The 28,000-nt window shown below is 39.8% G+C and overlaps 1 protein-coding gene and 1 long non-coding RNA gene across 3 annotated transcripts in view; one reads left to right on the top strand and one right to left on the bottom strand.

The window, feature by feature from the left end:
* Positions 1-28,000, bottom strand: part of FAM193A (family with sequence similarity 193 member A) — a 252,632-nt gene that overhangs the window by 188,655 nt on the left and 35,977 nt on the right. The window contains exon 1 of one of the 2 annotated variants that reach the window (XM_069070939.1): positions 18,564-18,674. The exons of the other annotated variant lie outside the window; for it this stretch is intronic. The gene's annotated coding sequence lies outside the window, so the exon portion shown is untranslated. Of the gene's footprint in view, positions 1-18,563; positions 18,675-28,000 lie in introns of those variants that run through there. 2 annotated transcript variants of the gene reach the window in all.
* On the top strand, positions 18,728-27,938 carry LOC138148330 (uncharacterized). Its single transcript, XR_011165030.1, has 2 exons — positions 18,728-18,950; positions 27,724-27,938. It is a non-coding gene; the product is annotated as an uncharacterized lncRNA (long non-coding RNA).

Consider the following 28,000-nt stretch of genomic DNA (forward strand, 5'->3'; position numbering starts at 1 on the left):
GAGTTATTTTCCTCAGTAAGTTTTTGTATATTTTTCCCTATGCTATTGATGCTTTTTTCCATGATTCTTTTTATTACTCTAGTTTCTTTTCCCAAGTTTTCTTCTATTTGTATAATTTGCTTTTTATAATCCTTTTTAAGTTCTTCCAGACATTTTTTAATGGGCCTGAGACCAAATTACATTTTACTTTTAGGTTTCACATGTACTCATTTTGACATTATTGCCCTTTTCTAAACTGATGCCTTGATCTTCCCTATCACCATAGTAATTTTCTATAGTCAAGCTCTTTAGGTTTGCTTGTTTCTCTCTCTTTTTTTGGTGACCTGGTGTTTTTTCTGAGAGAGTTGGGCTCAGGTCCTTTACTGTTCTAAGCTTTTTGTATTGGGGCTCTAGGTCTTATTGCTGGCTTTCATTTGGCTTCAGGCCTTAGTTGCTTGCTTTCTCTGGACCGTAGGCTTCCCTCCTGGCTTGTAATGGGGTGGGGGGACCTACCCATTGGTCTCCCTTGGGTGTGGGGTTTAGTTGCTGGCCTGCTCCAGGGTGGGGCCTTGCTGCTGGGTTGCTATGGCCTAGGAGGAGGGATATTGTTGATGATCTGCCCCAAGGGTGGGACCTTCCAGTTAGCCAGCCCTGGGGTGGGGTTTCACTACTGGTGGCTTGTGCTAGGTGTAGAGTCCCTAGGGTGGGGCCTTGCTGAGCTGCATAGACTGCTCACTAGCCTAGAGATCTACTGGTTTCCAGGAGGGTAGGGCCTCACTGGTGGACTGTCCCAGGCTTGGAGCTTTGCTACAGAGTCCCTGCTGTAAGACTGGCTGCTGCTGGCTCTTGAATCTAACTCTTTCCACTGTTGTGAAACAGACCTTTTCTGCTGGGCAGGTAAAATGCTTCCCTGTTTCTGGATCAATTCTGAGGTGGTTTTCTAGTTGTTTGGAGAGGAATTTTGGAGAGCTTCAGATGGTTCCTTCCTCACTCTGACATTTTAACAGTGCCATTTAAAAAATACAACATATTAAAAAAATTAATCTGCCAAATAAATGAGAGCACTTTTTTCTATAATACACTCAGAAAATGAAAAAAAGGTCTTAACACCTTTAACTTCAGACAAGTCACTTAAACTCCCTGAGTCTCAGTTTCCTGATTTGAAGAACAAAGGGCTTGGACAAGATTACATCAGCTCTCAATTGATGATCCTATGAACCGTATCTACAGCTATGAGGAACAGGAAGTTAGCTCTTCTGTTTCTACAAGTAACACTGAAGAATCACTCCCTAAAACAGATTTATTCTTTCATTTGACAGAAAAGACTGGGCTCTCTTTTTTGAACATGTGCATATTTGTTACAAGGATTTCTTTTTTTAACAGAGGGGAGAAGTTAAAAAAAGAGGGGGAAAATAAGATTTTTGTTCATTTAAAAAAATAAACAGGTTCTCATCCACTCCTACCCATGAATGCCATTTTTTTTTCAGGTTACAGACAAGGAAGGGAAGGAGTACTGAAACTAGGAAACCATCCCCTTCAACACTGGAAACCAATTTGAAGCTTAAATTCTTGGCACTGTCTGAAAGAAAATGGCAATGTTAGGTAGGCTGTCCGACTGTCATTTGGCATTAGGTTCCTTTCAGATCAAAATCTAAAATCCTACCAAAATGCTAGCTACTATACATTACTAGAGGAAAAAAGACAAAACTAATCAAAGAACTATCCACACAAAAAAATTCAACCACCCTCATCTGCAAGAGGTAAGATTCACTGTGACATATAATGGCTGGCTGTATGACTTTGGGAAAGTCACTTAAGCTCTCAGTGTTCTAGGCAACTCTGCTTCTAAGTTACAGAAAAGGTGCAAGCCTACATTGATAAGGGGAGTTTTCAAACAGTTTTTTCAAACCTATGCCAAAGAAATCGTAAGTCTATTTCCTATTCCTATTTCCCTCACCTATACATAAATATTTTGTCCTTTAATCTTGGTATTCACATTCTCTGTAATTATTAATGACGTCACATTATGGAAATAACTAAAGTTGGGCTTACTTTATCTTATGTTTAGGAATTCAAAGCAAACTGTATTATTTTTGACACCACTAGTTAATGGCAATAGGAAAAATTCAGCAAACAGTCCTACTTCTCATATTAAATTTTTAAAATACAATCTCTTCAGAAACATTTTGAATTATAAAAGTAAAAAACTATTCTTTTATTCTTTATCTCTCTCTAGTCTAGCTGCATAATTACTATGTATAGGGTACCGTATTAATTGTTATGCAGGATAAAAAGGCAAATTAAGACATTCCCCACCAGAAATGATCTTACAATACAGGAGATGAAGTAATATTTATAAAAATAAACTATACAACAAGCCATAAATGCTGAGAGACAAGTATAAAATGCTATAAGACTATAGAACTGAAATGGATAAAGACCAGTTGGGAGAATCAAATAAAATTTTCATGGCTCTAGTATGGTCTTAGGCAAATAATTTAAACTTATCTGGTCCTCAGTTTTCTCATTTGAAAAATGAGGGGGTTGAATTAAACCTCTGGACTTTTCTTGCTCTATAGTCTAGCAAACTTGGCAGTTAGGTGGTAGAGTGGATAGGGAGCCAAGCCTAGAGTCAGGAAGACCTGTGATCAAATCTGGCATCAGACACTTAACTAACATATTATTCTGGACAAGTCACTTAACCCTGTTTGCCTCATTTTACTGATCTTTAAAAATGAGCTAGAGAAGAAAATGGCAAACTGCTCCAGTATCTTGCTAAGAAAACCCCAAATGGGGGTGGCTAGGTGGCACAGTGAGTAAGAGCACTGGCCCCTGCATCAGGAGGACCCGAGATCAGTTCCGGCCTCATCAAATTTCACCCACACAAAATAACTGGCCGTGTAACCTTGGGCAAGTTACTTAACCCCAATTGCTTTAAAAAAAAAAAAAAAAAGAAAGAAAAAGAAAACCACAAATGGTGTCATGAAGAGTCAAATACAACGGAACCAAATGAACAACAATATATCCCAGCAAGTCATCTGAGCTGGATCTTAAAGGATGAGCATCATTTAAATAGAGAAGAAGAGAACATTCCAAGCAGATGGATAACTAGAGCAAACAACAAGGAACCAGGAAAACAAAGTATGTTTGAGAGATGGTTAAGAGTCCAGTCTGGCAGAAGCTGCCAAAGTAGGCAATACTGCCCCAGGGGGGCACTAGAATAATGGGAGGTGGTGGTGATAGTAACCTTGGGTGCAACTAGGTGGCACTGACTAAAAAATAAGGGGACAGGGGAAGCCTAAGGAAAGAAGACCAGAGAAGAAAATTTAGAAAAACCGTTGGTACATGTTTCAGTTGTGCAACAGAGTTAAAGTCCTTGTGATTATTTTCCAAATAAACACAAACTACAAGTTATAACCAATCAGTGGTCAAGTTCACTGACAGCTCTAAACAAGCAAGTGTTAGCAGGTGAGGCTGTCAAGCATTGTAGGGAATTCCAGCATGCATCAGCAGGAATATGTGTGTGTAATAATTTATTTACAATATGATGCTAAGCAATACTGTATCATCAAAATTTCAATGCAGGAAAAAACCTACAAATTTAAAATAAATTATTAAATTTAATACACATTTAAAAAAAAGTTTTACATGTTTTTTGAAATGATACAAATTTCTTAAAGAAAAAAAGAACAACAAAACATTAAAGAAAGTACATTTCCAGGGGGATACTACATAATTCTTTTTTAAAAAGGGGGCAGTAGGCCAAATAATTCTGGGAACCTTCAGAGACTACATAGTAATCAAGCTAAAGAGTTTTACTGAGAAGGTAAAGGGGTTTCAGGCAAAGGATGAAAAATATCAAAATTATGCTTTAGAACAGTGGTTCCCAAAAGTTTTTCTTCTTTATTCATTCCACAGTAATCTTTATTCTCAGAAATTATGGCACACTAAATATTTAAGTTGGCAATACTATAAGACAGTTGGGAGACTTGTAGTCTTCTTTCAACCAGAGTATCCACTGTTTTGTTCTTAGTTCTAAATTGTTAAGATTTAGTACATACAACAGGCAAGTTTTGTTTATTCTGCAAATACTATATTTATATTGCTAAGTGAAATTTATATTAAATAAAATTATTCATAATTTTTTTCTCAACATCAAGATTTTATAGAACATTTAACAAACTCACCTTTTGAAAACCACCATTTTAAGTAGATTAATTAACCTGTCAGTAACATTGGTAGAATGAATTCGAAGAGGAGAATCAATAGCTCAGGCAAGAACTGACAAGGAATTCAACTATCATGGTCACAATGGGAATGGAAAAAGGATAAAGACAGGGAAAAAACAACATAATTTTGAATGAAGAGGATACTGAAGTAAGGTGGAGTTAAATGCAACATGTTTCAAGCCTGCGTAACCTGGAAAAAGGTAGTAACATTAATAGAAACAGTAAAGTCAAGAGACAAAAAAAATTTAGTAAAAAGAATTAAGTTCAATTTTGGACCTTTCTGTGTATTCATCTTTCCTTTTCCATTACTGGCTCTTTCCCTTCTATCTATAAACATGACCAAGCTTACTCTATTCTTTATTTAAAAAAAAAAAATCCCCTCAATCTACTACCCCTTGAAGGAAGCTACTATCCCAGCCATCTCCTTTCCTTTACTAACCTTTTTGAAAAAAGTCTGTATTTTCTCTTTCCCTACCATCTATACTCACTCTTCAAACTTGTAATATACCTTCCAACTCCCCTACTCTTCCAACCTCCTCTTTCAAAGGTCACTAAAGATTATATTGGTTAATCCACTTGGCCTCTTCAAATCCTTATTCTCTCATTAAATAACTCTCCTCCATTACCTTCTTTGGCACAGAATCTCAGTAAAAGAAGGAACCACAAAAGTCATCTAATCCAACTCATACTGAACAATAAATAATAAGCATCTCAGTCTCAGTTCCTTTTTCCTCTTCCCACCTTTCGTATGAACATTTTCCAAAGCTTTATCTCAATTGTGTTTTTCTGTATTCTCCAGATGCACTTTTCATCTACTTGCAAGAATTCTATCACATCTTTGTGGTTGATTCAAATGTGCCCCTCCTATTTCCACCCCTAGTAACCTCTTTTCCAATGCTTCCCTCTTTCCTCCCTACTACTCACACATCTCCACTCTGATGTCCTGTTGGCACTCCCAAAATTACAAATCCAAAATCATCACCATTGTTATAAGACCTATTTCTCCCTCCTGAATTTCACATTGCTGTTAATAGTAACAAAATTTTTCCTTGTCACCCACACTCAAAACCTCCACTCGTTTCCTTCTCCTTTAACTGTCACAGCCAGTCATCAGATCTTGTTAATTCTACCTCAGAATCTTTCATATCCATTCCCGCCTTTTCAATTCAATGACTTTACTACAACATCCTCACCAAACTATCAGTTCTCTATCAAACTACTAGCCTTTCCTCTCTCCAGTCCATTCTCTACTCCACTGCCAGAAAAAGTTTCTTAATACACAGTACTAACCATCTCATTTCTTGGCTCAAAAATATTTAATGTTTCCTCAATGCCTAACAAAAATTAAGTCCAAATGCCTTGGTATTCAAAGCTCCTCATAACCTAGCACCAATCTACCTTTACAGTTTTATTTCACCACCCTACTTCCCCCTTCAGCAAAAATTCAATACTAGCCAAAATTGACCACTCCATTTCCCAAACACAGAGGCTTTCTTGCCTTTATGACTTTGCTTACATCCTGCTTATTAATTAAAGCACTACCTCTTCCCTACCCATGTCTATTCCTCCACACAAATCTTTGACTCCCATGAGGCAGTATGACTAAGTAGAAAAAGCACTGATCTAGACTTCAGTCTTGTCGTTTACATTTCTTAGCTGTGAGATAGAGCACTGGGCTTGGAATTTGAAAGATTCATCTTAATGAGTTCAAATCTGGCCTCAGACACTTACTGGCTATGTGACCCTGGACAAGTCACTTGATCCTGTTTGCCTTAGTACTGTACTAATAATTTTGTACATTATAAAACACAAAAATAGACATTTTTAAAGTTTAAAATAGTATCTGATCTTGTTTATCTTTCATTCTCAAAGAGGACCAATAACCTCAGGAAAGTGATGTCCTGACTTGCAAATGAATTGAATTTAAGGGAGGCAGGGCTATGCAAAATCACCAGCCTCACTTTCTCCTCCAGAGCCACCTGGATACAGTGGCAAGACACAGATCAGGACAACTGAAGATGATCCTGGATGCAGTGTGAGACCTTGGCATTTTTGAGCTAAGGTCTTTCTGAGGTCTTAGTTTGTCTGAGGCAACACCCATTCAATGATTAAGGTGAGGTAAGAATGAGGCAAACCATGGGCCCTTAACAGAAGAAGGGAGTGACATAGACCAGTGTTTAAGGAAAATCATTTTGACAGTTGTGTGGAAAACAGATTAGAAAACAGAATCTGTGGAAAACAGATTCGATAAAGGAAGAGAGATCAGTTAGGAGGCTCTTGTAAAAGTCCACAAAAGAAGTAATTCAAAACAGAACTAGGGTGATGGCTGTGTGAGTAGAGAGATGGAGATAGATGGGAGAGATATTATGAAGGTATGTATAACTGACTGTGTTACAGCTTTATAAAACTATTACTAATATTGTTACTACCACCACTGCTACTAAAAGGCTACAAAAGCTACAAAATTATCCATACCTTCTGACCCATTAGGCATGACAAAAAAAGTAACTGAAAAAAGACAGCCATCTCTAAGTTAAGCCATATCTAGGTGGGGTAAGTGAAAGTGATGAGTCAATGATGACACTGAGGTTATGAACTTCAGTGACTGGAAGAACTGTGGTGCCCTCTACAACAATAATGAATATTAGAAGATGGGGGGAGAGATTGTAAGAAAATCTGAGATAAAAATAACAAGTCTATTCATAAATACTCATCATGTGACCAGTCCAAAACAAAGATGGCAAGAAGTTCTTACTCTCCAGTCACTGCCCTCTGAAGGGAACTTGCTACAGGTATGAAGTAATCTGGGACCAGGTGGTGGGTTTTTCTAAGGATGTTTAGTGATTTTTCCAGTAGCACCTGAATAGCTGCTACTGTTGAGTGTTGAGGAAGCAGGTAAATTATAACTATCATAATGAACTGATTGTGAATCATACAGGTTATGATTTTATAAAGAGGAAGGAGAGAGAGAGAAATGGGAGGTGTACAGAGGGATAAATAGCTGTATTAGAGACAAGCCCCTCCCTCCCAGGGAGGATGAGACATAACTGACATAATGGCTGCTCAGGAGCCCCTTTTGAGTTGTCATAGTTCCTAGAAAGCCCACTTTGGAGATCACTGACCTAAGGCACAAGTCTGAACAACATCATTCCTATATTCAAAACTCTTTAAGCACTTTAGTCTGTCATTTAAGACCCTCTTAACATTGTACACAGTAACAGCAACATTATTCGATGATCAACTATGATAGACTTGGCTCTTCTCAGCAATACAATAATCCAAGACAATTTCAAAAGCTCATGGTGGAAAATGCTATCCACATCCAGAGAAAGAACTATGGAATCTGAATGCAGATCAAAGCATACTATTTTCACCTTTTTTTTCTTTCTAATAGTTTTTCCCTTTTGTTCTGAATCTCTTTTATAACATAACTAACGTGGAAATGTTTGCTTTGGTTGTGTATGTATAACCTGTATCAGATTGCTTGCTGTCTTGGGGAGGGGAGAGAGAAAAATTTGGAACTCAAAATCTTATAAAAATGAATGTTGATTCCATTGGTTATAATCCTTCTTTACAACCTGACTAATGTTTCATATGAAGTTATTTGTAGAACCTATGTTGGATGGCATGCCGCCTTGGGGGGGGGGGCAAAGGAGAGGGAGGGGTAGGAAATTTGGAACTGAAAAGCTTGTGGAACTGAATGCTATAAACTAAAAGTAAATAAATAAATAATTTTTTAAATACTGAATGCTGAAAACTATCTTTACATGTAATTGGAAAAAAATGAAATAGTATTAAGGGGGGGGAGCCATCTTAAAAAAAAAAACCACCTCAATCTGGCTCTGACCACTTTTCCTTTCCAGCCATAGTGTACATCACTGCACACACAACAGTCTAGCCAAATTAGACTACCAGAAAACAGTTTCCCAACCTCAACATTTCATTTTCTACCTCTGCACATTAGCATAAGCCACTCTTTATGCCTAGTATGCATTTCCCTCATTTTTTTCTCTCAGAATCCTGCATCTTTCTCTCAGAAAAAGTGCTACCTTTTTTTTCCTGGGAGGCTTTCTCCGACTACCCCATTTGTTATTGCTCATTTACTCATCTGTGTACATATTCTATCACCACCCAAAATATGTATCTTTTATCTTCAAACCTAGCACAATGCCTTAACAAATAGTAGGTACTTAATAATTGCTGACCTACAACAGTTAGAAAGGCATCTGACTTTAGGTTTTATATCATTAAACCTTTCCTAATACACTTACCTGAGGACAGGGCTACATATTGCAAAAATTATAAAATGAAGGAAGGAAATGAACAATTATTTCTTGTACTTTAGAAACAATAGCAATGCTAATATAAATTTGGAATAAAGTTGTTATAATAGCCTTTCCTCATTCCGAGTAATGAACAAAGCTTTCTGGAGGGGCTGATTATAGTAGCCCCCTTCCCAATATAAGTTTGGTTATCAACTAAGAAAAACTTTGAGAAAAAGTGTAAGAGATGAAAATTCCATATCAAGACTCATGTCTATAAAAGGTGTTAAAAAAAAAAATAACATGAGCTAGGATATGGGGGGAAAACACAGGAAATCCACTCCTAGATTTGTGAATTGGCCCAACCATTTTGTAAAACAGTTTATACTTCTAGAAGACTACTATTCATTAGAACAAGAGACTTGTCTTAAAATGACAAAATTATCCACATCCTTTGATCCAAAGAGCCCACTATTACACATGACAGGCAGGTAGCCAGATATCTCTAAGACATGTCAGCTACGTCACCCATGAAAACTTGCACCCTGGGACCTTGGTAGATTGCAAGCACTCAAATACATGCCTTTTCATCCATTCATTCATTCACTTCATTCATTGCAGCAACATTTATTAGAGCTAAAAAGTTGGAAACAAACCATGAGAGCAATGATAAGGAAATGGCTGAACAAAATGTAATATAGAAATGCAATTAAATACTCCTGATCCAGAAGGAAAGATATCAGTGAAAAACAATATAGGAAGATCAGTATTTTACTAATGCAAAACGAGCAAAACAGAACCAATATAACATATACAATTACTATGACTAGAGACAACTTTATAAAAGAGACAACTTTAAGTGTTTGCTGAACAGTAACAAATGTCAGATTTTTAAAATGTCAGACAATATTGATACTAAGCAATAAAGTACAAGCTCTTTTAACAAACAGAAAACTATTAAGATATAATGTTGCACTATCAGTTTATTTTTCATATGCCATTTTGCTTAACTGTTTTCGGGGATTGCACACTGCAGAAAATTTATCAATTGTGAGCAGAATGGGGGTTTGTATATGCTGCAAAAAAAAAATCTTAAAAGCGAAAAAATTATAAAGATTTCTGCCTACAGAATTAAATTCAATTTAGAAAACACTAAGTAAAGACACTACACTAGATGTTGCAAACAGGAAGGGAAAAAATAAAATTGTCCCTTCCCTCAAGGAGCTTACATTGTATCTATATACAAGCAGATACATAGTATAGACAAACTAATTTCAGGATAAAGAAAGTGAGAATAGTGGGAAGAGCAAGGCTATGTGTAGGAAGTGACATATATGCTGTGCTTTGACAGAAGCTGGGAATTCTACAAGGCAGAGGTGAGGAATAAGTAGATTCCAGGTATGAGGGACCACTTGTGCAAAGGCATGCAGACAGGAGATGTAATGTGCACACAGAGAAGTCAGAAGGCCAGTTTGACTAGAATGGAAAGTATGTGCAGGGTAGTTACATGAAATAATACGAGAAAGGCAGTTAGAAACCTGATTGTATAGAGCTATAAATGTTTGGTAGAGAATTTTGGTTCTGAGCCTGGAGGAGACAAGGAGCCATTGACAATTTAAGTAAGTATATAACATGTTCAAATATGAACATTTCTCCACTGCATGAAAAATGGACTGAAGAGTAGAAAGGCTAGAGGCAGGAAGCCCAGTTAGGAGGAGGCTATTGTAATAGTACAGGTGAATGGTGATAAGCAGTTAAACTAGGGTAGCAGCCAAGCCAGACATACCGTGGAAGGAAAACTTGGCAACTGACTGGACACTGGGGTTGAATAAGAAGAAATTCAAATACCTGGGTTAATTAGGATAGTATATCCAGAGAAATAGGGAGATTTTGGAAAAGTGTTGCTTTTGGGGTGGGAAATATGAGTTCTGTCTTGGATGAGTCTGAGATATCAACAGGACTTTCATGGGGGGATGTCTGGAAGGAAATTGGTACATAATACAGGACTTGGGTCTAGGTGATAGTTTAGGGCTGGATTTAGGATTTGGAAGTTAACTACATAAAGATAATTTAGTTCAAAAGTACAGAGGGAGCCTTGGGGTACATTCACACATAGTGATGGAAAGAATGAAGCAAGGAAGGCTGTAAAGGCTGTCAGTTAATTTGGAAAAGAACCTAGACAGAATTAAGTCAAAAAGATCAAGGAGGGAGTAAAGTGGCCAATAGCTTGTGGAGAACGTGTGCAAATTATTTAAGGTTTTCACTAAATTTAACCTTAGCATGAAATCTTTAATTAAAGTATTTTAAATTTATATTACAACATAGTACTAGAAGAATATTATAGCTAGAAAAAAAAGGTAGATATTTGTTTCAAGGAAAAGTTTGAGGTCACTAAAAGCACTGATTATATCATTTTTCAAAAGCATTCTAGATCACTCTCCTATTCATTTCTGGATTCAATTCATTGTCTATCCACAATAAACATCCCAAGATATATGTACTGACAGACTAGGTCTATGAGCTAGCTATTCATTTGTATACAACAGTCTGAGCAATCTATTTTTTCATCCATTTGGCTTTTCCTGTGTAGATAGGCCAAATTCTTTGAGACCATGGCATTTTATGACTTACAGCTTATCAGTAAGAATTAAAGCTACTGATTATCCAAAGAATGCATAAGAGGCATCTGCATGAACAAGCTGCAGTATCTTACCAACTGACTGCACAGAAAAATATAGTCTTTATTTAAACCAATCAACAAGCATTCATTAAGGACCCACTGAATACCATGTACTGGAGATAAAAAAGAAAAAGACATAAAAGCCCCTGTTTCTTATAGTCTGGTAAGTAATTTGGTATTTTGCCCCAAAAGTCACAAAACTGTGTATATACTTTGATCCAGAATATCACTACTATACCTAGAACCCAAAAGGATCAAAGAAAGAGGAATATATATATATATAAATAATCCATCTATACAACACTTAGGAGTAGCTCTTCTTGTTACATACAACATAGCACTGGAAACAAAGAAGGCACCTATCAAATGGGCAATAACTGAACAGGCTGCAGTATGTGAGACATTATTATACCATAAGAAATGTCAAATATATGATTTCAGAAAAATCTAAGACTTGTATGAACTGATATAGTCATGTGAGTAGAAGCCAGATAATAGTTTACATAATAAGAACAGCACTGTAATGAAAAACAACTTGAAAGACTAAATAATTCTTATCAATGGTCATCAATCAATGACCAACCATGATCCCACAAGATTGATGCAGCACTACACTCACCTTCTGACAGAGAAGTGATGACCTCACATAGCAGGAAGAGACATACATTTTTGCTTGACCATGCATATTTGTTACTAGGGCTTTTTTGTTTTTTCTTTTTTTTTTGGAGGGGGTAAGGCAAGGCAGTTGGGGTTAAGTGACTTGCCCAAGGTCACACACAGCTAGTAAGTGTGTCAAGCGTCAGAGGCAGAATTTGAACTCAGGTCCTCCTGACTCCAGAGCCAGTGCTCTATTCACTATGCCATCTAACTGCCCCTGTCTTGTTTTTTTCTAATGGCAGGGAGAAAGGTCAGAGGGGGAGGGAGTGGACCTAGCTCTAGCTTCTTCCACCTAACAAAAATAATGTACAGAAAGAAAAGAGGGTCATTAAAACATTTTTAAATACTCAAAAGGGAACAGAAGGAAAGCCAGAAAAAAAAAAGAAACTGAACAGCTTTGAAAGTTATATATTAAAGTTATTACACATTTAAAAGGAAAAGTATGTTGCACTTGAGAGATTCGAAGGGTGATGTACAATCCTCTTTCTCTGACCTATTCTGTATATGAAAATGTTCATTTTATTTGGTGCTAATAAAATTTAGAATTTTTAAAAGGAGAGGAAACGGAAATACAGAAGGCACAGAATGACGATAAGTGGCTTTTTCGAGTAATTTGGCTATAAAATAAAAAATACGTTTAAAACAATAACTTGATGGGATGTCAAGATCCAATGAAAAGTTTGTTTTTGAGATGTGCACTATGAGAACATTTTTGTAAACAGTAGGAAAAAAAATCAATGGATAAAGTCAGATTAAAAATTAGGGCAAGATGAAAGACAATCAAAGGGGTAAACTCATGGAGGAGATGGAGTTGGAGTTTGCAAAGAAAAGAGTGACTTCTTCCTCCAAGACTAGAGCCAAAGGGGAAAAAAGTAGAAGAGAAAGTAAATGATGTGAAATTTAGACACAGGCAAAAGAGGGAATATAAGGATGTGAGAGAGACAGATGAGCAGAAAAGATGTGAAACAAAGAAAAATCAATAACAGCCCGTGAACTCTGCTGGAATCCACACAATGTGAAGTCATATGGAAGAAGGTCCCCAGCATGCTTACAATTTATGGGAAGACATGGATTTAAGTCACATAGGACAAGAAGGCATGAATAGGTTTCATTTCATGTGCATCCATGAGAAGATCCATCAAAGCAAATTTGTATTAAATATTAATTCCCTTCATACCACTCTCACAAAAAAAGTAAACATTATTGTTATTTAATTAGAACTGAAAAAGCAGAGTGAGCCTCCTCAGTCTGAACAACTTGGGTTCAATTTCCTAGTCTGACACATTTTTGTCACCCAGTTCTAGACATGTTAAACAATCTTTCAATGCCCCCAACAAGATTATGCATTACAAGCAGATGACAATCTGCAGTGGTAGAAGGAACTTCCTCACTAGGAGTTCCCCATACTAATGAAATCACAGGTTCCTCACCTTCCCCACAAAAAAAAAAAAAAAAGCCAAATGTTACATATAACTAACAAGACTTACAAATAAAGATCCCTACACTTCAAGTTATAATTATTATCATATACACACACGCACACACACACACACACACACAAATTCAAGGTGTGACAAGACATGAGGAGAAATAACACAACAAATTTACCTATCACATTAAAGAATTTCAGAGGCAGAAAGAAAACTTCAGCAGCCTGCTCCAAGTCATATCTAAAAACAATTCCCTCTACATACTACATAACCATAAGCAGTTATCCAGACTCTGATTGATGAACACCAATGAATGGCATACTCTACCACCTGACAAGCAAGACATTCCACTTTCTATTAGCTCTAATTGTTAGAAACTTTTCCTGACATCAAACCTAAATATTCTGCAACTTCCATCTTTCTTCTACTTCTATTTTATGGGGCCATAGTAAGTTACATGACACTTCTTCAAATACTTGAACCCAACTATTCAGTATCCTTTCCCCTGCCCCGAGTTCTCTCTTCTCAGCAGGCTTTAAGTTCCTTCATATAACCCTCATATGACATGAACTCAAGGTCTTTCACCATCCTAGCTGCCATTCTCTGGATATTCTCCAGCTTAACAAAGTCCTTCCTAAAATGTGGCACCCAGGATTTAAGAGAAAAAATGTTTTCATATGATCTGAATCATTATGAATACAAAAATTTTAATTACAATATTAAAAACAATGAAAATAAATAATATGCTTGAAAGGATTATGATATCACAATAATTAAATTTCAGCTTTCAATGGCCAATTAAAGATTTCAAAAAGAAAGAATACTGATTTTTTTTACAGTATTTTAATTCAACAAATCATTTTGCAAAATTCTGCCTACCTAAAAAGCATAATAAATGACACAACAAATATTGTAAAAAGAAAGGGATGCTTTAAACTAATTTTAAAAATAGTGTTTATGCCAAAATCAGTGAACAAAAGTGAAAACACTCCATGTATACAAAAACAGCTTAATTAAAAATGAAAACAATAGACATCAATCTGTTAAAAATGTATTGTCAATGGTGTTATAGACTCAAATGCTGTAAGGGTGAACACTATAAATATTGAGTCACTCAAGAGTTCTCTGCAGCCACGCCATATCTGGACCCACAGGATAACAATTTCACTCTTTTTTTTCCTTATTAAATTATTCATCTTAGTTAAAGCCTTTATTATTTACTAGGCCACCTAGAAGAAGTCAATGACAAGAGATCTTTTCTTTACTACTTTTTACTGTTTACTCTTTTTTACACTGTCCACAATAACTTCCAAAGTCCTAAAAGCATACCCAAATGAATCCTATAGGTCCATAATCAAATCCTGTTAGTCACATCATATCATCAGAGGACGTACATTAGACTCACCTTTAAAAATTAATATTTTCACTCCTCTGCCTTTCAACCAATAGGAATACAACTCTTAAATGACAAATGCTCCCCAAAGTCTGGCTTTTTACCTCCCTTCATTCAAACTTTTATCAAGCTATATTTGCAAATGAATGACTGACCCCAAATTACTTCACTTTTCTCATCATTTAGCATAATTACTAAAATAAACCTAAGTCCACACCAAAATGCTCATATGTGATTTGGTATCCTAATACTTAGTGAAATCAGCTAGTTTCCATACTAAAGAAACTATTATTTGAGTAATTAGTGCATTTGATTTTATTTTACCTGCTTATTCAGGAAACAAAATTCTAATATTTTAAATATTGTCCTATTCAATACATTAGTAGAGGCTTAATTATGTAAATAAGTAGGAGCTCCTTCTTGTACTTTCCTCCTCCAGGCAACGAAAAATTTAAGCACTTAGATGAGAAAAATACACTTTAGATTAGAACTGCAATTTAAATTAAAATTGCAAGATACATTTACCTAAGTAAGACTATTTTCTGTTAATGAAGTATTTCCTACTCAAGAAATTTTCAAGTTCTGAGAAATTCCTTTGTAATTCTGGTTTTGGCTAAAAGGATGAGCCCCATCACAGGTTTCATTACCTTAGGTTTTCCTTACATACACTTCCGTTCAGAGAACATGACCTTGAGGGTTTTAACTATTTTCTTTCCTATCATTAGCCCCTGTTTACAAAGAGGGAATAATACAGACCAAATATTAAACTTAAAGAAAATAATAAAATACAGCACAATAAACCAATGCCTGGCTTAGCCAAGTTTTCTTATACCAAAAATTCTTTCACAGAACCATACTCTTCAACTGCTAAAATCGAAATTTCTTTTTCTCCTCTCTCCTGCATGTTTCTTACTTAACCTCTTACATTTATAAATTCCCCAAGCTGCCATTTACTACATCTTAACATTAAAGATATTCCTTCTAGTCCTTATTTATACTTCTCTCCCAGACATTATCTTCTAAAATACCCCATGTGGAGAACAAAAAGTTAATAGGAATTAGGGGCCCACTTTGAGAAACACATGTTGCTGTTAAGTCGCATCTGACATTTGGTGATCCCATTTGGGGTTTTCCTGACAAAGATACTAGAGAGGTTTGTCATTTCTTTCTAAAACTCTTTTTACAGATGAGGAAACTAAGGCAAACAGGGTTAAGTGAACTACCCAGGGTTACACAGCTAGTAAGTGTCTGTGGCCAGATTTAATCTCAAATCTTCTGATTCCAGACCTGACTCTCCACTGGTTCACCTTGCTGTCCCATGGAAATACATACCTAAAGATTGATAAAGTAGTTAAAAGATATTGAAATTCAATGTCATTCTTTAGGTTGACAATGTAAGAAATGCTACTGAGAACATTAGGATTTTCAGGGGTTTTTTAGATATTTACCCAGGACTGGTAAATAACTCAAAACAGATTATTGCTCTGTAACACTAAATATCCCAACATGACTGATAATTTATTATGTACTTGCAATGCCAAATATTTGCATACTACTTTTTATGTTAGTATGCTACTTTTTAATGATCAGACTTGGGCAGATTTTTACACAGTTAAAGAAAATATGGCCAATTATTTAGTAGATGATACTGAATAAATAAAACTTCCTCAATGCACCTTAGAGACACTATAAACTACCTGAAAAATCTCAATGAAACAAGTGCCCAAATCTTGCCTTGTGTCATGTATCCAAAACACCAAAGGACATTTCTCTGTTTAGGACACTGGACAACAAGGATCATTAGCAGCCAACATGCCAAACCAATTTATCATCAGACTCCAAAATGAATTCAGTTACAATATATTTTTTAAAATTTCAAAATGTTAAAAAGAATAAGCACACTTAAATTTAAGATTTTATTCTAGTATCAGACATCATGCTCAGCTTTTAATGAATATGCCACACAGTACACTTGCAATAATTTCCCATCTACATTCGTTCCAGACTGATTCCAACACAATATGTGCTAGCTCATATAAAATAATTTCTGTCTGCTGGATCTTACAATCTCTCCAGCTAAAAGTTTGTGTTTAGGTTAATTTCTTCATTTGTCCTTAAAGAGAAAAATATCAATGTTAGAAGAATGATTCTAATGTTAAAGAAATTATACTGCCTTTCAGAGAAGGAGCAAATGAGCTACAATGACTATGCCAATTCCACAGCTGACCACATTAAATATTTTTATGAATGCTGGTAAACTGATAAATAGAATAAAAGTGGCAGCAATCAAAGATTATCAGACTTATTATATACTAACCTTTCATAAAAAAAGATTTCTTTTCCGTTGAACAAATTACTTTCCCTTCAAATGACTGACTTAAAAAACCAAACATATGCCCAAATGACTGAGATCAATCAAACCAAAAACAATTTAAAAAGCACTCCTTCAATTGGAGGTTGAATAGACCAAGCTGTTACCTCTGGATGAAGTACTTTGATAGGCAGTCTGCTCAACAATGACCAACTCAGAGGGGGGTGGGGAGAGGGTAGGGAATTGGAGATGCACTCTTCCAAACTACATATGACAGGTGCAAGGAAAAAAAAAAAAAGAAAGAAAATGTGGAATATCTTAAGGAACTCTGCATTTCAAAATAAAAACACTATTCACAGCTGAGCTATACCATGAGCACTCAAAAACTTCTTTCAATAATGATATATACTCAAGTGTAACTAGAGTGGAGAATGCTGGATGTAAGAAGCTTTCTATATCAAATACCAGAAGTGAGTCAAGAATTATTTATGATCAGCATGTGTAGGTATATGAAAAGGTCTTAAAACTGGGAAAGGTAGAAAAGCTTTATTATTTTATAAAATTTAAAATAAAAAACAAATAAAGGAACTAGAAGATCATCATATCAGAAAGTTCTTTACTAATGTCTGCTGTTTTGTGACATTCTTTTTCAGACAAATGTACCAAATGATACATTAATATCCAACTTTCAACTGCAGGCCCACCTGTCACTCTCTTCCTCTCTTCAGAAAATACAACTTCAAACACAATCCACACCTCAGAAGATTTCTCAATGCTATTTGGTTGTCTTTCTTGACAACTATCAGGGGCTTTTTTAGTTTGGTTTGGTTTTTTAGTGACCTTCTGTTTTTGACAGGACAGAAGTGGCCTGGGACCAGGAAAACCTAGCAAGGAGCTCTAACCCTAGCCAATCCCCTCACACGGCCCTCATCAGTATCGCCTCCTCCTCACAAGTCAGGGTTCTCTCCCCAAGGGTACCTGCCCCTACTTCGTGGAGAGCCAACCTTTCAAAGGCACAGGCTGCTCTGTAATACACCAAGAGTGGCTGCCCTCAGAGAACGATGCCTTCAGCCAGGTTCCAGTTATATCCCTCAGAGGGGCGGGGAGGCCTAACCCCTGGGCTTCCAGGAAAGGAGGGGAGGGGGGGGGAAGAGAGGTAGGAGAAAGGAGTAGGGCGGGGAAAGGGGAATTAGGCCTCCAGAGGCATGATGCTTCTCAACTAGGCATGAGGGACAGGGACAGGGGCAGCGACGCCCCCTCCCCTTCCTCACCAACCTCAAGGATCTGCAATGCCTGCTCCTCTCCAGTCTGGGGGGAAGCAGCATAGTGAACACACCCCTCTGGGGCGAGAGGCCAGGGGGGCGTCTGGGGCCACCCCCTGGTCTCCCTCCACCGGGGGAGGTGGGGGTCCCCTCCCCGTTCTCGGGCTGGGGGGCGTCCCGGGCGACGGCTAACACACCCCTTTCCCGTCTCGCGCTGAGGTCGGGCGGCCGCGATTTGCCTCTCGGTCCAGCCCCTCCCCATCCCGGGGGAGCCCGCACCGCGGGGTGGCGGGGGGGGGGGTCCCTCTCACAGCCCCACACACCCCCTTCCTCTTCCTCCTCCGAATCGCAGCCGCTTACCTCTCCTCCTACGGGACCGCCCCCAGCGCCCAGGGGCCCGTTGGGCGCCGTGGCCGGGGCCGGGGCTGGGGCCGAGGCCGGGGCCACCAGCAGGCCCGCCACGGCGCTCTGGGGGGGGTGCTGTGCCGGCGGGCTGGGGGCCCCTCAAGGCCGCCGCCGCCTGGGCCACGGCCGGGCCGGCCTTGCCGCCTCCGCAGCCGCCGCCGCCGCCGTTACCGCCGCCGCTCCCGCCGCCCCGCTTGTTCTTCCGGCGCTTGGCTCCGCGCTTGGCGTCGGCCGGACTCATCCTTCGCGAGGCCGGGCCGTGAGGTGGAGAAAAGAAGGGACGAAGGCGGCCGGAGGGAAGGAAGGGGGGAGCAGCAGCAGCGGGAGGAGGAGGAGGCTGAGGTAAAAGGCGGCGGGCGGAGGGGAAATGGGGGGGAGGTCACTTCAGAGCCGCCGGCCGGGGCCCAGCGGAGGGAGGGCGGCTTCGCGGGGCCGCCTCCCGGGCGGAGAAGGGCGGAGGGCGGGCAGAAACCGCTCGGCAGGCTCCAACCGGGAGTTAACTTAGTCCCTTTCGCCGCCCGCCGCCGCCGCCGCCGCCGCTGACCAGAGTTAAGAGTCCAATATGGCGGACACAAGGGGAAAGGGATCCCAGTTTACGTCGGGGGGGAGGGGGGGTGCGAGAGAGCGAAGGGAGAGGGGAGGGGGGAGGGGATGTGGGCTCTTTCCTCCCTCCTCCCCCCTCCCCTCGCTCTTTACTCCTCCCCTTCTTTGCTCCGCTCCCTTTTTTCCCTTCTTCCACCCAACACCCCCCCCTTCCTCGAACTTGCTCTCGGCTGTGCAAAGCACGACGGGGCTTGGAGTCCACGCGGCGGCTGCCTCCCCTGACGCCTACCTGAAAGAGGGACTACCATTCCCGCCGGGCCCTGCGCTGCGCGTGGCCGCAAGGACTGGGTGAAAGGGGGGGGGTGTTGCGGAGAAGGGAGGGAATGGGGTGGGCGAATTGGAGGCGGAGGGTGAGGTCACTGCCTCTTCTTCTTCTCCCTCCCTACGCTGCACTCTCCATTCCACCAACCCACCCCTCCTTGCGCGCCTGGGGCGTTGTGGGATCCGTAGTTCGGTGGGGTAGGGCCGGGGTGGTGCAAGGCTGCATCGCCACCCAAGACAGTCAACTATAGGGCTGGAGGCGAGGAGTTCTGACTCCTTGACAGGCCATTCAACACAATCACCCTCCCCTCCCCCGACCCGTCCGCCCCTACTTACTCCCGGGGGAGCCCCCACCCGAAGCTGGAGAGAACTAAGCAGGGCCTGGGGAGGTGGGGGGAGGGGACGCTTTGCGCGTAAACCCTATTGGACGCGAGCGTCTACCCTTCTTCCCCCGCCTTGGCTAGCCCCAGAACAAGGTGGCCCCGGCGGCCGGGCGTCCCTCGGGGGCGCCTCCCGGTACCCTGGGGTGGCACCTCCAAGGCCGATCTCCCCACCCTGGGTGGGGGGAGGAGACGTGCTCCCGAGGCTGCTGCCCTTGCTCAAGCTCTAGTGTCGGCCTCCCAACCCAGCGGTCCATCCCTGCGCCTGCTGTGTGTCCCTAGTACCTCGGACACTCCCTTTTTAAAGTGAGTCGGAGCGTGTAAAGCACCCTGCCGGCCATGGAGAGCCTTCCCAAAGTCCAACGAGTTCTTATTTGAACCCCAAGGGTTCTTAACCTTAGTGTGTGTCCCAGACCACCGGGAATAGAAGCCGGTCGACCCTCCCCCACCTTCTCTGATGCCTCTTTTTAAATGTAGAAGAGAAGATTCCCGGGATTACAAAGGAAACCAGTTATACTGAAATGCAGGCAGGGATCGGCCTATTTAAAGCCACCCCGTCTGGGACACCAGGTTAAGAACCCCTGTTGTAAAAGAAACCTAGTCCTGAGGCATCTTAATGCCAGTTTGGGAGCCCAGAGGTTCTGGGTTCAAGTCCTGTTTCTGGGCATACTTGTCCCAAGTCACTTGATCTCCCGGGGCCCCAAGGCAACTATGTAACATGCTACAGAACTGACCAGTTGGAGGGGGAAGAGATCCAGTGTGCGCCTGAGTATTTCTGAAATGCTCTTCAGCGCATTGGGAAGGACCGAAGCGTTTTATCGTCCTCTTACATGGGGAAAACTGAGGCCCAGAGAGTGGAAGGGATTTGCCCAAGGTCTCCTATCTGGTCCATGCTGCAGGAGGGAACTGAACCCAAATCATCTGCCTCCCAGTTAAGTGCTCTCCCCACTCCATAGAGACAGAATCCCATCTTTGACATTGGGTAGTCTGGAGGCCATGGGCAAGGAATTGGACCTCCCAGGATCTCGATTTCTTCATTTGTGAAATGGGGGTAACAATTACTTGGTCTAAACTGGTGGTTTGATTTCTGTAGGGAATTCCTAGTGAGGAAACTCCCTTTCTCAATGCAACTGGGTAGTTGTGAGGATGGGATGAGATGGGGGATGTCAAGTGTTCTGCCAGCCTTGAAGCCCTGTATAACTGTCCGGTCAGTGTGCCAAGCGGTTTGATGGCTCCATGCCTACGTTCTCTTTGACCATATAGATGCAGTGGGAAGAGCCCAGCTTTAGGAGCCAGGAGAGGGCAATTCTAGCCACTCTTCTGCCACTAAGTTACCTTTGTGTTATGGACAATTCCCCACTGCAAAATGGGGATGATAGAAGGAATCTTGGAGGATAAGTAGTCCCATCGCGTCATTGTACAGGTGCCAACACTGAGCTTAAATAATATAGGAAAAGTCACCTCTATGTTAAATGGTGGAGGCAGGGTTCAAATCCATGTCCTCTGACTCCAGATCTAATGTTCTTTATAAAGTATTGTACGATGCTGCCTCTTGTTAGACCATCTATCTCAACACTTCACCTTTGGATTCCATTAGGCCCACAGGAAAACCACCTGATCTAATGATAGCTTTAAAAAGTCTTCAAAATCATTTTGCTATTTCTGATGGTGGGCAAATCTACAAAGCCACAATTCATAACAGTCCATGTTTCTACAATACTTTATAATATACAAAGCATTTCCCTTCCAGCACTGCTGTGAAGTACAGTGCCCAATTATTATGATATCTATTTTATAGATGATGAAACTTGAGAGACAGAGAAGTAAAATGACTGGTCCATGGTCATAAAGCTAGCAGGTATTGGATCTGGGACCAGAACTCACAACTTCTTACTCCAAGTTCCTTCTACTCTACTACCCACCTCACAGGGTTGTTATAGGAATCCCATGAATTAATATGTGTAAAAGTACTGTGTTATAATCACAATGCCTTCTATAAATGTCAGTTGTTATACTCATAAATGTAGCTGTTATTATATGGTAACCTCACTCATTTGGCTAAGACAAGTTTGTGAACAAAATGAGATAAATTAATTATCTCACAATACACAGTTTTTTAATGTTGCATAGCAGTGAATCATACACAGGAAGGCCTTTAAAACAACAGAATTAAGTGTTGTTCACGAAATGGAAGCATACTGAAGGGAGGAAGCATTAGTTTAGAGTTGGAGAGCCAAGTAGAGATAATCTAGTCCAACCTTTTGATTTGGTAGATAAACAGACCTCACAAAGGAGAGAAAATTTCCCACTAGAGGTGATATAGTGGGTGGTAAAGCTCTTGAATTTGTTAGAAAGACTGGGCTGCAGTCCCAGCCCCTTGACACCTTACCAGCTGTATCACCAGGCAAATCACAGCCTTTCTTTCAGTGCCCTCTTGCATAAAATGAGAATAGGAATTTGACAACGTCTCTTGTGCTATTCTTGTGCACAAAATGGAGAGGTCAGCTCAGTGGGTAGTAAATCAAGTGGCTTCAGAACTGGTAGGACATCTGGCCCCAAAGCATAGGGAGAGATGCAAGGCCTAGTGTCAGCCTGGAGGTTTCTCTAGTATGATGTCCCAGGGATCTATTTTTGGCTCTGAGCTAGTCAACATTTTTTTATCAATGACATCAGTGAATATATGTATAGATAGCATGCCTTTCAAGTTCACAGAAGATAAGCTACCATGAATAGAGATCCAAAAATATAATAGCAATTTGGAACAATTGGCTAAATCTAATCAAATGAAATTTAACATGTAACTGAGGGTTGATTGGTCTGATGGAAGGGACTACATTTCCCATAAGGTTGCATGTCCTCAAAGATGGACATGACTGCCCTTCCTCAAAGTGAAAATCCCATGAGATATATGCCTGGACCCAAGAAAGTTCATTATAGAAGGCCAGAAAAATGATCAAATGTAAATACAGAAAATCAAAGTAGAGTGGCTTGAGGGTATTTAATGTTGGCAGAAATAGCCCTACAAATATCAGTGGCTGCTGAGGACATCACAGGGCAAGAATTGATTTTCATAGCAACCACTCTGGCTCCCTAGGGAAAGGGTACTTCCTGTGAGGACCCCAGGAGAAGTTACCACCATGCAGTGAAAAGAGCCTGGCATACAAAGGAAAGAAAGTACAGCCAAATGAACAACATACACAGTGACTACTATAACATAAAAGTCAACAGGGAGAAGCCACAAAACCGTCACATACAAAAGTCACTGTGTCATTCTGTCAAAATTAAGGGTTTAGTGCATGATGATATCTAGCATTTAAATAGCACTCGAAAATTTGCAAAGTGTTTTACATAGGTTATCTTATTCAGTCTTCAGAACACTCATGAGAGATAAGTGTTATTTTTATCCCCATTTAACAAATGATTAAACTGAGGCAGAAAGAAGTTGATTTGTCCATGATCCTAAAGCTAGTAAATGTCAGAGGCAGTATTTAAACTCAGTCTTCCTGACTACAAGTCCAGCACTCTTCCCATGTACCACCTAGCTGCCTTGATACCTCTATCTGCCTAGCCAAAGACTTCCCATCCTTTATGGCATTGCCTAAGCCCTGCTGCCCTAATTATACCCCTCAGTGATCTCTCTCCTGAACTCTTCTATGTGCAGTTCTGTACTGTACAACGTTGTACTTAATTATATCCAGTCTTGTCTGGTTCTGTAAAACTTTTATCTACAGCTAGACTGTGAATGTCTTGAGGATAGAGACAACATCATCTCATTTTGTTGCCTCTCACACAGGGTCCAACCTAATCTAAAGAATCAAGTGATCTAGAACAGAAAGAACTCTAGAGCAGAAGCCATCTAGTTGCTTATAGCCTGAGTTCCACCTACAATATTCCTGGAAAGTAGCATTTAGTTAAGCACTTTCACAGATGCACCTTATTGCAGTCCTCCCATTTTGGAATACTTCTCATACATGGTTAGTGTCCACCTTAAATTTTCTTCAGTTAACTTAATATTGAAGAGGAAGAAAAGTTCCCAGTGGCTATACTAGTGGGGCTCTGCTAGCTCTGGCGGAGATGGAAATGTCTTGAGTATAGGCACAGAAACAACCCAACTAAATTCAGAAAGACTCATCTCCAGAAAGTTAAAGCAGAGTGATGAATTTTTCAGTCAACAGCTTCACATAGACCTTCTCCTAGAATGTGGAGGCCCTGCAATCAACATCAGTGGACCCAAATTAGGAAAGAAGCATGGTCTTGCTGTTAGATCTTACTGTTAAAAATATCTTCTTTATAACAAACTGAAATCTATCTCCTCATGGCTTCCACTCATTTTTCCTAGCTCTGGCCAAAGGGGACTCGTGAAACAAATCTGAACTTATGTATCACATTACAGCCATTCAAATACTTGAAGGTTTTTCTTTTCCAGGATAAACACATCCATTTCCTTTAAGTTATCCATATAAGATGAGGCATTGATTCACTTCTTCATCTTGGCTACCCTCTCCTAGATACACTCCAGATTGTCAGATTGGAAGAGCTGTTGCAGTGTAGTCAAAGAATGTAATTTGGAGTCAGAGGACCTAGGTTAAAATTTCAGCTCTGCAATTTCTGGCATTTATTATTTTGAGCAAATCTTCTCTGGGTCTCAGTTTCCTTCTCTGCAAAATGTAGTAGTTGGACCAAATGATCCTCAAGATCCCTTATAACTCCTACATGCAACCCTTATAATAGAAACTCCCTTCTGACATGACAGCCAGAAGCCCAAAGGTACTCAGAGAAAAGTCACAAGGAGGAGTTTGAACCAAGTCTGATTTCACAGGACCTAAAATGTGTGGGTGCTCTGAACAGGGATATGGAGGCCAGAGTATGCCCTTATAATTGGGTCCTGAAGCCAGAGGATTCTCCATCCTGGTCTATCAGAGAAATAGTGGGAAACAAAGCCAGGTCCCATAGGTCACTGCTCAAGAAGACAAGAGTGGTCATAAATGTCTTGTACACTCAGAGCAAAGGAGGCCAACTCAATAACCAGGTGCACATATTAGGATCTCGGAGAGTATGAGGAATAGATTGCAAGATGCCTGAGGACAGCATAATGTCCCTCTTCCAGTTGATGTTTTTCAAGGTCACAGTAGCGGGCAAAACCAAATCCTAGTTAGAGAAAGCAAAATAACTGGGCAGAGAAGAGCTGGGGTCAACAGTTGAATTTAACAACCAAAGGATGATGTCAAAATCAGAGATTACAGTAGATGGTAAACCAAACTATAGAGGGACAAGGATCAAACAAAGTCTGCCTATTCTAAGAGAGTAGTGGCTGAGGCCCTAGCACAAAGTCCCCATCTAGAAACTGAGGCTAGAGATATGTACAAATAGAAGAAAACACCAAACACAATAAAGTTATACTGTAGGTTAAGAGAAACCAAAGAGGGAAAACCAAAGCAGAGTAGCCCCCCAACAACTAGAAACAAAGGTTCCCTCCTCCCCCCCCCCCAAAAAAAAATTTTGGCCACAAAGATTACCAAAAATGGCTGGAAGATATGAAGCAAAAGATAAACAATAAAATACAGACGGAAATTAGAACACTTGAAAAAACTGAACAGAGAGACTGACTAGCTTAGAAACTTTGCCCAAGTAAATAATAAGACTCTAGAAAGATAGAAAGAAGCAAAGAGAACTGAGAAATTTCATGAAACAAGACATGGTGGCACGTGGATAGAGTGCTGAGCTGGGTAGTTGGGAAGATCCGAGTTCAAACATGGCCTCAAATACTAACTGTGTGACCCTGGTCAAGTCACCTGACTTCTGTCTGCCTCTGTTTCCTCGGCTCTAAAATGGGGGTGATAATAGCACTGAACTCCCAGCATTTATGTTATAGGGATAAAATGAGATAAATTATAAAGCACTTGGCACACTGGGCAACTATGTGGCATAGTAGACAGAGTGCTGGGCCTGGAATCAGGAAGACTCATCTTCCTGAGTTCAAATCCAGCCTCAAACACTTACTAGTTGTGTGATCCTGGGCAAGTCACTTAAGCCTGTTTGAATGAGCTGGAAAAGGAAATGGCAAACCATGTCAGTATTTCTGCCAAGAAAATCCCAAATGGGGTCAAGAAGAGTGGGATATGATTGAACAACAACTGATCAACAGCTAGCACAGTCCCTGACACATAGTATTACATAAAATTTAACTATTATTATTATATGTTAGAATATAAAGTAAGAAACTAAAAAATAGAAGAGTATTTAAGGTATTATCAAAAACCACTGACATGAAAAATAGTTCTAGGAGAGAATTTAAGAATAATCAAATTCTCTGAAAAACACAATCAAACAAAAAATCTTCCTACCAGTTTTCAAAAAAATCATAAAAACTGCTAGATTAGAAAACTAGAGGGAAAACGAGACAAGAATTTCCCATTCACATCCTGAAACAAATCCAAGATTGCAAACACCTACAAATGTCATAGCCAAAATCCAGAGTTTCCACATCAAAGAAAAAAATACTACAAGCAGCCCAAAGAGTTCAAATACCAAGAGCTATGTCCAAGATCATGTAAGACTATTATGAAAGTACATCAATGGAGAGAAAATATTTGACTACAATACAGGCATACCTCATTTCATTGCATTTTACTTTATGGAACTCCATAGATAATATTTCAGTTTTTACAAATTTAAAGTTTGTGGCAGCCCAGCATCGAGCAAATCTATTACGGTCATTTTTCCAACATGCTGGCATGTGTTCACATCAAATCTGTCACGTTTTGGTAATTCTCATAATATTTCACATTTTTTTCATTGTTAGCATACCTATTACAGTGATCTGTGATCAGTGGTTTTTATGTTACTATTGTAATTGTTCTGGGAGTACCATGAACCATGCCCATCTAATAGAGTAAACATAACTGATGAATGTCATGTGTGTTTTGACTGTTCCACTGATCAGCCATTCCTCACTTCTCTCCTTTTTTTCTGGCCTCCTTATTCCTTGAGAAACAACTATTGAAATTAGGCCAATTAATAACTCTATAGTAGCCTCTTAAGTGTTCAAGTGAAAGGAAGAGTCAATTGATGTGGCAAACCTCATTGCTGTCTTATTTTAGGAAACTACCACAACCACCCCAACCTTTAGTAATCCCCATCCTGATCACTCAGCAGCCATCAACATCAATGCAAGAACCTCCACCAGCAAAAAGGAAGGCTCATATGATTTTTTTAAACAATAAAATTATTTTTAATTAAGTACATTATTTTGGTAAACATACTATTGCACACATACTATAGTATAGTGTAAACATAATTTTTATATGCACTAGGAGACCAAAAAAAATTCTTGCAACTCACTTTATTGTGATATTTGCTTTATTGCATTGGTCTAGAATAAAACCTGCAGTATCTCTGAGATACGCCTGTATTCCAAAAGGCATAAGATAAAGGCTTACAACCAAGAATAACTTAGCTGCAAAACTTAGTATCACTTATAGCTGGGAACAAAATAGAGCTTTAATAGAGGACAATTAAGCATTCGTAATGAAAGATCAAGGCTCCATCAAAGCTTTAAAATGCAAACACAGGAGATGAGAAAGCCAGAAAGGTAAATATATTCGAGAAATTGGAAGGGGCTAAATGAATAAATTAAAGCATTGAATAGTCACTTACTATGTGAAATTCACTGCACTAAGCATTGGGAATGCAAATAGAAAAGCAGAGCAGTCTTTGCTTTCAAAGAATTCATATTCTAAGGAGACTAGATAATACAATTTTCAGCTACAAATCAGATGGAACTGCTCAGTGACACATTACACCACCAAATCAGAGAGTCATTTATCTTCAGTAGTGTTATTTTAATTGATAAAATCATTTCTCTTTCTTAGGTTGAGCCACCTAGTGCCAACAGGGTGGCTCAGTGGAGAGAACCTGGGATGTGGAGTCAGGAATATCTGAATACAAACCCTGTTCTCAGATGTTCTTAGCAGTGTGAATCACTTCTGTTTGCCTCAGCTTCTTCATCTGTAAAACGGGGATGATGATAGCATCTACCTTACATAGCTGTTGTATCCGTTGAGAGAATAAAATGCTTTGCACGGTGCCTGGACCTTGATGTTGTTGACTAGTATCAGATTCTTCATTACCATTGGACCACAGCACACC

This window comes from Petaurus breviceps, unplaced genomic scaffold, assembly GCF_028583685.1.
Source record: "Petaurus breviceps papuanus isolate PSGF00001 unplaced genomic scaffold, PetGlider_PUasm1.0 140, whole genome shotgun sequence".
Taxonomy (NCBI): Eukaryota; Metazoa; Chordata; class Mammalia; order Diprotodontia; family Petauridae; genus Petaurus; species Petaurus breviceps.